An 11400-nucleotide genomic window follows, 5' to 3' on the forward strand; every position below is an offset into this window, starting at 1 on the left:
GCCTATTGTAATTGTGTAAAGTGTGGACCATTAATGATGGTTTGGAATCTTGATGACTCCCATTGTCTCCCCGAAGAAGTGGGCTGTAGTCCACGAAAGCTTATGCTCTAATAAATTTGTTAGTCTCTAAGGTGCCACAAGTACTCCTGTTCTTCTTTGTGCTTTTTAGTTTAACATTTTGCTATAGCAGGATAACAGCATCATTCTTTCTTTGAAGCAAAACTCATTCACTCAACCACAAGGGTTGGGAACATAGAAAAAGGGGTTTGTGGCCAAACTTGCATAGGAACTGCCAGACAGGATCAGACCAATTTTTCCATCTAGCCAAGTATCCCTTTTCCTACAGTGGCCAGTACCAGATGCTTCAGAGGAAGGTGTAAAATATTCATAATCTGCAATGTTATGCATGAATAAACCTGGGGCACATCCTGCCTTTTTTCCCCTCTAGTTTCTCATCATTGTTCCTTTCTTTATCAGGTTCAATTTCCACTGTCAACAAAGCTTCCCTTGCATCTAAATCAGACAGCGGAATAGTAATTTCCAACCAGCTAAATATAGGCAGATATTACAGCAATAAAAAATGAAGGCTGGGTCACACATTTTAGGACCATTGTCCTTTTTTAAAAATGTGGTTTGATTTCTTGACTGAGTCTTTCATTCCTGGAGGTGGGAGCAAGCAGAAATCAAGAGAGCCCAGGAAATGGCAATTTTCTATAGTTTTACCAGGTAAAACCAGCTATCGTTTATTTGTATTTTTGCAAAGACGCTAACAATTTCCAAGGGAAGGGATATGTACAAGATGGAGAGTAGCCTGTTATGGAAATGTTTACTATGTTACCTGTGCTAAATGTGTTGCTGTGTGTACCCTACATTGGGGTTTAGAGGCACCCAGAATTCTAGGATGAGATTTTCAAAAGTGTTTGGGTACCTCAATTTTTATATAACTTGAGAAACCTTACAGGAGCCTGACTTTCACAGCTGCTGAATACTCACTCTATGCAAATCAATCCCCTTTATTGCATGTCAAGCTGGCTATCCAAAAATTGATGCACCCCAAGTGATCATTTTATAAAATCTAGGCCTGTACACATTATTGTGATAACAAGAGAGTTCTCTTGTAGCTAGATACAAAATAGAGCAGGTCAAGATAAAAATCATTCCATGGGGGGCAAAAGTGAGACGAGAAATTGATAGATTTATGATTCAAAAAAAGGTTCCATAAAATCAAAAAAGAGGAAAATACAAACATATGGAACATCAACCAAATATAGTACAAGGACATGCAGTGATTATTCAGTGCTGAATGGAAACAATTGTATCACTTGGAAAATTGATGGCTATCCAATTTTGTTTTTCATATAGTCTGATATATTGGGTGTTCAGTGTCTAATGTTAGAGTGTGAAGACTTTTTGTGCACCTCTGCTAGCAGGAAGGGGCTCAAATATCATGCCCCTGATTTGGAGAGGTCAACTATGGCTCATGAGGGAATTCCCTCTGGAGGAGAGCAGACAGCCCTTTCACTGAAGGACTAAGACAACTCACAGTCCATACCCGATACCTCTAACAAAGACCTCCCAGTTAAACAAGTAAGACAGGAATTAGTGTTCTGAATATTTTGAAGGTGAAACACCAACCAGGGAAATAAAACCAAACATTTTAAAATAAAAATGCTCACACTTCCATACACCATAATGGGGGGTGGAAAGGGTATATACTTAGCTTTTTTTCTTTAAAAAAAAAAAATTAATACCACAGGCTAGATCCCATTGAGTCATGGTAAAATTGCCATTGATATCAATGGGGCAGGATCAGGTGGAACTAACATTACATGACTCATCATTCAGCTCACAGTCTGCAAACCTAACTTATCTCAGTCTATTTACACTGTAAGCTCTTCAGAGCAGGGACTATTTCTTATTATATGTTTGTACGGTGCCTAGTGCCTTGGGACCCCAAGGTGCTAGTGGCATACAAATTTGTAGAGCTCTATTAAAGTATTATAAACTGCTTCTCTCCCTGTCGCAGGGAGGGTATGACCTCAAATACACTGTCTTGTTTATAATCACTATTTCTGTTTGCTGTAGTGTGGAAGTCTCTCTGAAGGCAAAGGCACACCATGTAATGTACCAGCCACCTAGAAGCAGGCACCCACCATTCACCATTTTCCATGGCCCTCAAAACTTGGCAAAAGTATTGAAATCCTCTTCCATTTTGAATGGGTGGGCATTTCAAATCCCCCATAGATCAATATGGTGTTTAAAATGGAAAGGAGGAAGGATCCCCACTCAGTCAGATGACTCAATATCATTGCCGCAGTTTTTCTCCAGAAAACATCAGGGCTGTTTGAACACAAACTGCTTTAAAATTACCCACCATCAGAAGATGCGCAATGAATTTGTTACTAAAAGTGCCATAAATCATGTTTTGCTTTGCTTGCTGCTTAGAGGGTAATTAAAAAAACATTTAAATGGAAAATAAATTATGTGGAAAACAGAAATTGAATTTTCATGCAACAAAACAATTCAGTTTTAACTGCACCTAGGGCCCATGGTGGAAAGTTCCATTTTGTTTCTTTATGGGGCTTCCAGTGTAAAATGCCCCCAAACTCTAGTGAACCGTGTTGTATATGCAGCTTGACCCAAAAAACTTGTCATAGCTCAATCAAACTCTTGTGACTAGATGCTCTATTTATGTGAATACCTTTCTGGAGCGGTTCCTGGCAAATGAGCGCATGGTATGAAGCGGTATAAACTCAAAATGAACGGTGATGGTATTTGAGTAAATCACACCAGAGATTGTGCCCTCCTCTTTGGGTAGGAGGCTTATTTCTCACTGACATTAGTGCTTTACCCAAAAACAATGGTAGTTAGTCACAGCAGGGCCTGCAGGGACCCTTCCATTCGGAACAGTCTGAGGGCATGTCTACAGTACGGGCACTGCAGCACTGAAGCTGTGCCGCCATAGTATAGATGCTGCCTAGATTGGCAGATGGGGGGAGGGAGGGGGTTCTGTTGCTGTAGGTAATCCACATCCCTGAGCAGTAGTAGCTAGGTGGATGGAAGAATTCTTCAGTCAAACTAGCTGTGTCTACACTGGAGGATACTTTGCTTTAACTATGGGCCTCAAGGGTGTGATTTTATTTTTTTTGCACCCTTGGGTGACCTACTTAGGTCGATCTAAAGTGTAGACCAGATCTGAGGCAGGTAATACTACCTTGTGCAAAAAATGAAGATAGCATTATCACTAATAAGTCTGTTTTTCAGTTAGTCAGACTAAATCAAAAAATAATCTGGTGTGGAACAAGCAAACCAATCTTAAGAGCATAATTTTCTTTCTGGCTTTAGGTTAACCTACAGTCAGGCTGGAAGAAAACCCCAGACCTGAGCAAACCTGACCTCTGGGAAAGTGTGGGCATGAATCAGATTTTTGTAGCTGAAGCCCATCTATTCTAGAAATGGCTGCAGGCATTTTATAGTGAAAGTCATTTAAATCCCAGAAAGCACATTGCAACTGAGAGTCTCCAGTAGGGTGACCAGATCACCCAGGTGAAATATCGGGACGCGGGGGGTGGGGTGGGGGGCCGCAAAAAAAAAAAGCCGCCGGAGCTCCACACCCCGCCCCCGCACCAGCTTGCCTTCGCCTGTCTCAGAGACACTCTGCCACAGCTCAGCCGCCGTGGGCCCATGCCCGCCCCGCTTGCCCCCCCCCCAAACACGCACACACACAGAGCCCTGCACAGCTCCACTAGTCACTAGACCAGCCCCTTTCTCAGCTAACAGCTCTGGTGTCCCCAGACCAAAGCTCCCCAACCCCCGACCACCCCGTGAGGAAAGCCAGTCCTCCTTTCCAGCTCCCCGGGGCCACTGGACTGTCCGGGACTTGCCCCCAGTCCAGATTCGAGTCCAACACACCCAGCAAGCAGCGCCCCGGGCCAACTTCCAGCGGTGGCTGGGCCTGCAGAGCCGAAAGGCGGCGCAGCCCAGCGTGGAAGGTGTCTCGGGCTAGGCGGCCTGCGGGGGCAGGTTTGAGAAACCCCTTCCCAGGCTGGGGGCTGCTCCAGCTGCCGGCGTGCAGGGCTGGGCTGGAGGGGGCCGGGCAGCGCTGGGCACAGAGAGCGACGCTAAGACGCGGCGTTTGCGGGCCTGGGCTGGGCTCGGCTGCCGGCGGAGGGGCCCCGGGACAGCTCGAGAGGCAGGCAAGGTCCCGGGAAGACGCGCGGCCGCGGAGGGGCTGAGCTCCTGCCTCGACTCGGGAACCCCTGGCGCGGCGGCTGCAAACGCGTCTCGCTCGCCCCAGGCCGGGCCCCTCCCGCCGCCGCCGCTCACTACCCAGCCCAGTGCGCCTCATCCCTGCGGCGGGACGGGCAGGGGACCGGCTCCCCCACCCGCTGAGGAAGAGGCTCTGCGCGCCAGCGGCCAAGCTCCGGCTTCCGGTCCCTCCTCAGTCACCCGCCCCCCACGCTGAGCCAGCTGCGGCCAGGGGAGCAGACTGGGCTGGCTGCAGCGTGCCCAGAGAGTGCTTGGGGAAGAGGCGGGGTCAGGGCAGGGATTTGGGGAGGGATCCAATGGGGGAAGGAGGGGACGGAGTCGGGGCGGGGGGGTGCAAGCGCCGGAGCGGAGGGCAAAATTGTTTGTTTGTCCAGTGTCCCGGCCGAACATCAGTCGGGACGCGGGACAAACAAACAGATATCGGGACAGTCCCAATAAAATCGGGACGTCTGGTCACCCTAGTCTCCAGAAAGGCTTTTCTTTGGGGATTGTTTCCATTGCAGGCCATCAATGGTGATTTTAAGCACCATATCAATTAGACCTGTTTTGAACGGAATTATATGACGAAAGGAAGCATGGTCCAGTCTTTCTGGACTTCAGTTCCCAATCTGTAAAATAGGGATAATAATGCTGACCTACCTCACATGGGTATTATGAGGGCAAAAATGCATTGAAGGCCATGAGTTCAAGGCCATATAAAGGTATGTCTACATAACTAAGAAAAATCTGTGGCTCACCTGTGCCAGCCAACTCTGGCTCACAGTACTCTGGCTGTGAGGCTGTTTCATTGTTGTGTAGACTTCTAGGCTCGGGCTGGAGTCCGGGCTCTAGGACCCTGTGGGGTGGGAGTGTCCCAGAGCTCAGGTTCCAGCCCTAACCCAGAAGTCTACACAGCAATGAAACAGCCCGCTCTCCATGAGCCCGAGCCAGCTGGCACAGGCCAGCTGCAGGTTTTTGGTTGCTCTGTAGACATACCCAAAGATACTTAAGATAGGTAATGCTTAAAAAGATGATGACAACTAGTGGTCTTCCTTTATGATGTCGCCAACATTGCTAATACCACTGGAGTTAAATCAGTGTTAGCAATAGTGCCCTAGTGTAGACTCCCAGAATTAGAACACAGCAGTCTTTCTGCTGGATAATCCAAATTAGGTTAGATTAGGCCTAGTCCTGCATGGATCTAAGAGGGACCATCACAAACTCAATCCTTGTATTTCCAGCCTGCAAAGTGCTGTCAGTGGTACTAGAATCCCTATGGGAAGGTGGGGCATGGCCTCCTCTTCTCTTCTACTCTGGCTGGCAGACATGAGCCAGTTTTGTGGAAATGCATGCTGAACCCTGTGACAGAATGCTTCTTGGACAAAGAAAGCCACAGTGCAACTTAAGTGTTACTGCTTCCCCAGAGCTTTTGGATGCACTGTGGCTTTCTCAGTCCATAAAATATTATGATCTAAGTAGTTTAAACACTAGATCGAGCTAGATTGGATCCAGTGGAAGGCTGGATTAGACTCAATATGAACACTTCATAAAGCCTGGATAAGATTCGGGAAAACTGAACTGATCACGGTGGTGGGGTGGGGAATGTAGAAAGCTGCAATGACAGCTTTATCTGACTCTGGCGGTGTCTAGGTGGGGGAGGTGGCACCTGGTACACTCATGGACTGTCATCTGTGGCTGATTCTTGGAATGGCCTCGATAGGTTCTGGAGAGAATTGTGTCCAAGCCTTCCATGGCTATGGGGTGGGAGACATTTACTGCAGTGAGACTCCTTTGAGGACAGAAGGGAAGTAATGGAGGGAGAAACTGTATGTGGGGAGGGTGGTTGAATACCTTGGAAGGCCCCCCAAATAATTTCATTAATAAATGTTATCACATCTACATATTTACCCTTGTTTTGTCTGTGGGCCTCTAGCAATTTTAACCTATGAAGCAATTATTTGTTTCCATCATAGCTGTTATACTTTGGGTTGTTTGATTTATTTTTCCATGGGGATGAAATCATGTTGCATGCATTTTATTCATGATGGACATGGAGAAGGCAAATAGCCAATGAATAAAAATAGGCTGACTTGCAGAATGTACTTTTTAGGACAGATTGGGCCAGACCAGTCATGTTTATACTACTGGTTATTTTTATCCAATTACCAACAGATGCTTGGTACCAAATGGGGTAGGAAGTATTTCTGAGCATAAGAAACGGCCATCGCAGAACACATGGGAATTTCCAGTGTTCTAGAACTCAGGAACAGGGTAAAGGAGTGGATGAGTTGATGTGGTATAGGTTCTAGATATTGTTTACAGTACTCGCTTGTGCCTATTTTCTACTGTATGTCTTCATCAGAGAGATCCGAGTATTTTAGGAAATTTAAACCCACAAAACTGAAAATAGACTTGATTCAAACAACCTAGAAATGTTGTGACCTTTCCAATTGTATCTTACAATAAAAAGACCAAAAATGGGGCTTTCAAATATTAACAGGATGCTTGCAGCAACCCAGGAATTGGGGAAGGACTGATATATTACTTCACCACTCTTCCACTTTCTTTGATCAGCAGCCAGTTTTCTCTGCATAACAGATACAAGATGAAGAAGGCCAGGGGAGGGGGAAAAGAATAGGCTAAATGCATAGGACAAGCATATTTGAAAAAGAGATGTACATTCCAATGTTAGGAATACATTTACAATACCTTAAATTCAAGTCTATTCTCTAGAGATGTAATGTTTCAGAATAGCAGCCGTGTTAATCTGTATCCGCAAAAAGAACAGGAGTACTTGTGGCACTTTAGAGACTAACAAATTTATTAGAGCATAAGCTTTTGTGGACTACAGCCCACTTCTTCGGATGCAAGTGGGCTGTAGTCCACGAAAGCTTATGCTCTAATCAATTTGTTAGTCTCTAAGGTGCCACAAGTACTCCTGTTCTTTTTTAGAGATGTAATGTCACCCATAGTAAAGTAATACAACATATCCTGATTCTATAAAATATTACTTTAAACATGTGTGATGGAGTGACTACCATAGTCAAAACTAAATGGGGCTACAGTAGAAAATTTCTGGTAAACATTGGCCTGCATCAGAGGTCAGTGTTGAGCCCCTTTTTGTTTGCAGCTGTGGATGGATGTGTGATGAGTGAGACTATACGAAGGGATTTGCCTTGGAAGATGCTGTTTGCAGATGATTTAGAGAGTGTGGAAGATTGTGAGATACAACAAGGCAACTTTGAATAGCGGCAATATAGTTTTGAGCTGGCTAGCCTGACGGTACATGTTAGTAAGACTGAGGTTATGATATCTAAGGGAGGAGCACTCACCATAAAGGATATTACAGGCAGAGAGCTTAGAAGAGTGAAACAACTTAAATACCAAGGATCAATGGCAGCTGATGATGGTGAAGCCCAGCATCGTACTAAAGCTGCATGGTGCAAATGGCGACAGCTGACCCCAGTTCTCTGTAAACAAAAGATGCCAATAAAGTTAAAAGGTAGAGTATAAAACTGCAGTCTGACCCATCTTAATGTACGGAACAGAAACTTGGCTTGCCACAAAAAAGGAAATTCGTATGCTCTCCACCATGGAAATGAAGATGTTGAGATGTGCCAAGTATTTGAACTTCATGATAGAAAATGAAACAGGGTTGAAAGGGGATTCATGCAGTTTGCTCCAATTGAAGACAGGTTCAGGGGTGGCAGGTTTGTATAATTTCTAGTGATGCCCAGACGGGTCCAAGTCTTGCCCCTCCCTCCCCCCACACCTGCCTGGGAGGGAGTTTGGGTGTGAGAGGGGGCTTGGGGTGCAGGCTCTGGGAGGAAGTTTGGGTGCAAGAGGGGTGTGGGCTCTGGGACGGAGTTTGGGTGCTGGGTGCAGGCTCTGGGCTGGGGTAGGGGGTTGAGGTGCAGGAGGGGGTGCGGGGCATGGGGCTGGACCGGGGATGAGGCATTTTGGGTGCAGCAGGCAGGCTGCCCCAGGGCAAGGGCCAGAGAGGACTCCCCCCACCCCCCAGCCCTCTCCCTGCCAGCAGCAGTGAGCTCCGGGGGAGCGGGGACCCCCTCCCTGGCACGACACTCACACAAGCCCCCCCAGGTTGCTGTTCAGGAGGTCCCGCCAGGATAAGCTCCCTCCCCCCTGGAGTTGACTCGGAGTCGCCTGCTGGGGAGAGGGGTATGCCATGCACCTCCTCCGGCACAGCAGCAGCCGCCTCAGCCTGCCCCTGGCACCGCTCCCTTGTAGCGGGTGGTGGCAACGGCCGGCGAGGGAGCGCAGCACGGAGCTGCAGGGGGCAGCTGTCCACTGCCCAGGGCAGGGAGGGGCAGCAGGCAGGGCTGGTGGAGAGACCCGGCCATGAACAATGGTGGAGCCCAGGCCGCTGGGCCCTGAATTTGCTGGAGCCCGGGCACCACAGGCCCATATAACTCACCGCCCCTGGACAGGTTCAGGGAGGTTAGGCTCCCTCAACCTGGTATGGGCATATCCAGTGGAGACTGGAGAACTGTGTCAGTACAATGACTCTTGCGATGACCATGGATGGAAGATGACCAAAGACTCGGCACGTGGACTGGATACCAGCGGACCTCAGAAAGACCAATCTGCATGACAGCCTGGCGTACGATCATGAGTTTTGGAAGAAGGCTGAATAGGAAAGTTGCAAGAAAGAAAAAGATTAAATACCTTCCTAGTTACCCTGTTTCCCCGAAAATAAGACATCCTCCGAAAATAAGGCCTACTTACAGTTTTGCCTCTCGTTGTAATATAAGGCATCCCCCCGATAATAAGACCTCCCAGATAATAAGGCATCCACCGATAATAAGGCATTTTTCATTTCTGAAAAATAAGACATCCCCTGAAAATAAGACCTAGCGCATCTTTGGGAGCAAAAATTAATATAAGACACTGTCTTATTTTCGGGGAAACAGGGTAAGTAATTAAAAAAATAATAATAAAATTCAGTCCTCTGTGTCATTCATTCAGACCCTCCACAACAAAGTAAAACAGAAATCTGTTCTTGGTTTTTTGTACATCTATGATCCAGTCATAGAGGTTTGAATCTGGTACTAGAGGTAAAAGATTGGGCTTGGCTCCTAAATCATTCAGCTTGTGTTTGCTTTTGCCACAGTTGCCCCAGCAAAGCAGAATACTAGGCATATTCTCAGTAAGTGATCTTGCAGACACATATAAAATTGTACTTATTGCTCTTCCTTGCATAAGGGTTGCATTTTAGATGTTCTAACATAATGAGGCTTGTTTTAGTTTAAGGTTGTGAAAGAATTAGGAGTAATTTAAGTGACTGTATTGTATTTTATGTCTCATTATGTAGACTATTTTATCATCTTTCTTAACAGTTAACCCTATTTCACTTCCTCTTTCGTCTTCCTTCCATGCTTTATGGCACCACAATGCAGTGTTTCATCATAAGTTAAAGACTTAATATTTTCTTCTATTTTTCCAATTCTTTAACTATCCCCACAAACTAAAGTATTTGGCATATTCAGATCACATCACATTCATGGGAAATATTTTACTGCTAGGTCCCCTGTCAAATAGGCAGTGAGACTGCTGCTTATTACACCACCCACGCACGCACAGTCATGTCACTATTACCTTGTCTTCTCCCATTTGTTTTTCTCCAACTGTTGTCTCATCATAGACTGTAAACTCTTTGTTGCAATGCCTGTCTTTTTTCAAAGTGTGTACAGCCCCTAGTACATGGGGACTTTGAGTAACGTGACCTCAGAGTAAATGTTTTAGATCATTATGCAATAAATTGAGTGTTTAATAGCATGACCTCTTTTAATTACTCTGTCACAATACAAATACTAAATAATTACAATAATAAATTTTGCAACTATTGCATTCAGCTTTGAGCAGGGCCATGCAGAAGTTCTTGGAGGGCCAGGGCAAAGTTTGTCATGACGAAGGGACAGCTGGGCCAAACTTGAGTGACTCTGCAACCCCATGTGCCAGGTTGCAACACCACTCAGTTCAGGAGCCCTCTCAAATGGGGGGCCTGTGGCAGCCTGAGCCTTTTGCCCTCTCTTCCCCCCCCCTCCCCCCCGCCAGATGGCCCTGGCTTTGAGCATCTCATAATGGAGAGAATTCTGCAAAGAGTAACAAACGGGACTAAGGGACTGGTGTCACTGACCTGGGAGGAAAGATTAAAAAGCACAAAATTATGTACAGTTGACTAAACAGTGACTGAGGGGAGCTCTAGTAATTGTCTACAAGTATCTGCAGAGTGTAAACTCAGCGGAGAGAAAGAAACTATTCAGAGTGTCAGTCACTAATGCAGTGCCACAATACAGGAAAGCTGCCAAAGCTACTGCTCCAGTGGTGTGTACCCACTCAGTCACCCAGAAACCACCTCTCTGGGTCCACTACTCTAAAGTGTGATCTTCTGTTGTGCAGCTAACGCTGCTGTGCCAACACAAGGAAATACGGGATTAATATTTATTTACCTACCTACCACTGCTCGCTTTTCCTCCAATCAAGAGTCTGAAAGTACCATGTATTGTTCTCCTCCTGTCTTTAGCCATTTCCCTACTGTGTCACCTCATTTACATAACATTCTCCTGAGCATCTCAAATTGTTTTGATGAGTGCTTTTCTATTTGGTTTTGGATTCATTATTTCTCCTATTTCCGAACTAGGTAATCTCAGCCCAGGTGCAAAGGCAGCCGACAGCCCTGTTAAATTAAAAGCAATGGGCACAATATAAAAGGAGTTTCTTCTATCTCATCTGTACAAGCCTGAGATTGCTGCCTGGTGCATGGACTATTTCATTTGAAAAAGAACAAGGAAGAAATCATCATGATTTGCAGCTCTGGGATAGGCAATGGGATAACTTACCACTTGGAGGGATCTTCTGTGCCTTTGTAAACTTGGTAATGCCAAAAAACACAACATTTTGAGCACAGGGGGGCAGAGGGAGGGGACTGGGGGAAATGAGCTCTTTCTGCTAAAACCTACCAATCATGTCGACATTCCTCTGCATTACAATTTCAGCTGAAATGATTGAAGCTGAAAGATTGTTATGCTTTTCTTTGGCAGCTCCTTGGTGCATTTGCTGGGAGGTGACCTAAATGTTTTTCAAAGGTTTAGCTCAGCCTGCACTCCCCATGCTCTTGACAGTCACGGAAAC

The sequence above is a fragment of the Malaclemys terrapin genome, chromosome 1 (assembly GCF_027887155.1).
Source record: "Malaclemys terrapin pileata isolate rMalTer1 chromosome 1, rMalTer1.hap1, whole genome shotgun sequence".
In the NCBI taxonomy this organism is placed as follows: Eukaryota; Metazoa; Chordata; order Testudines; family Emydidae; genus Malaclemys; species Malaclemys terrapin.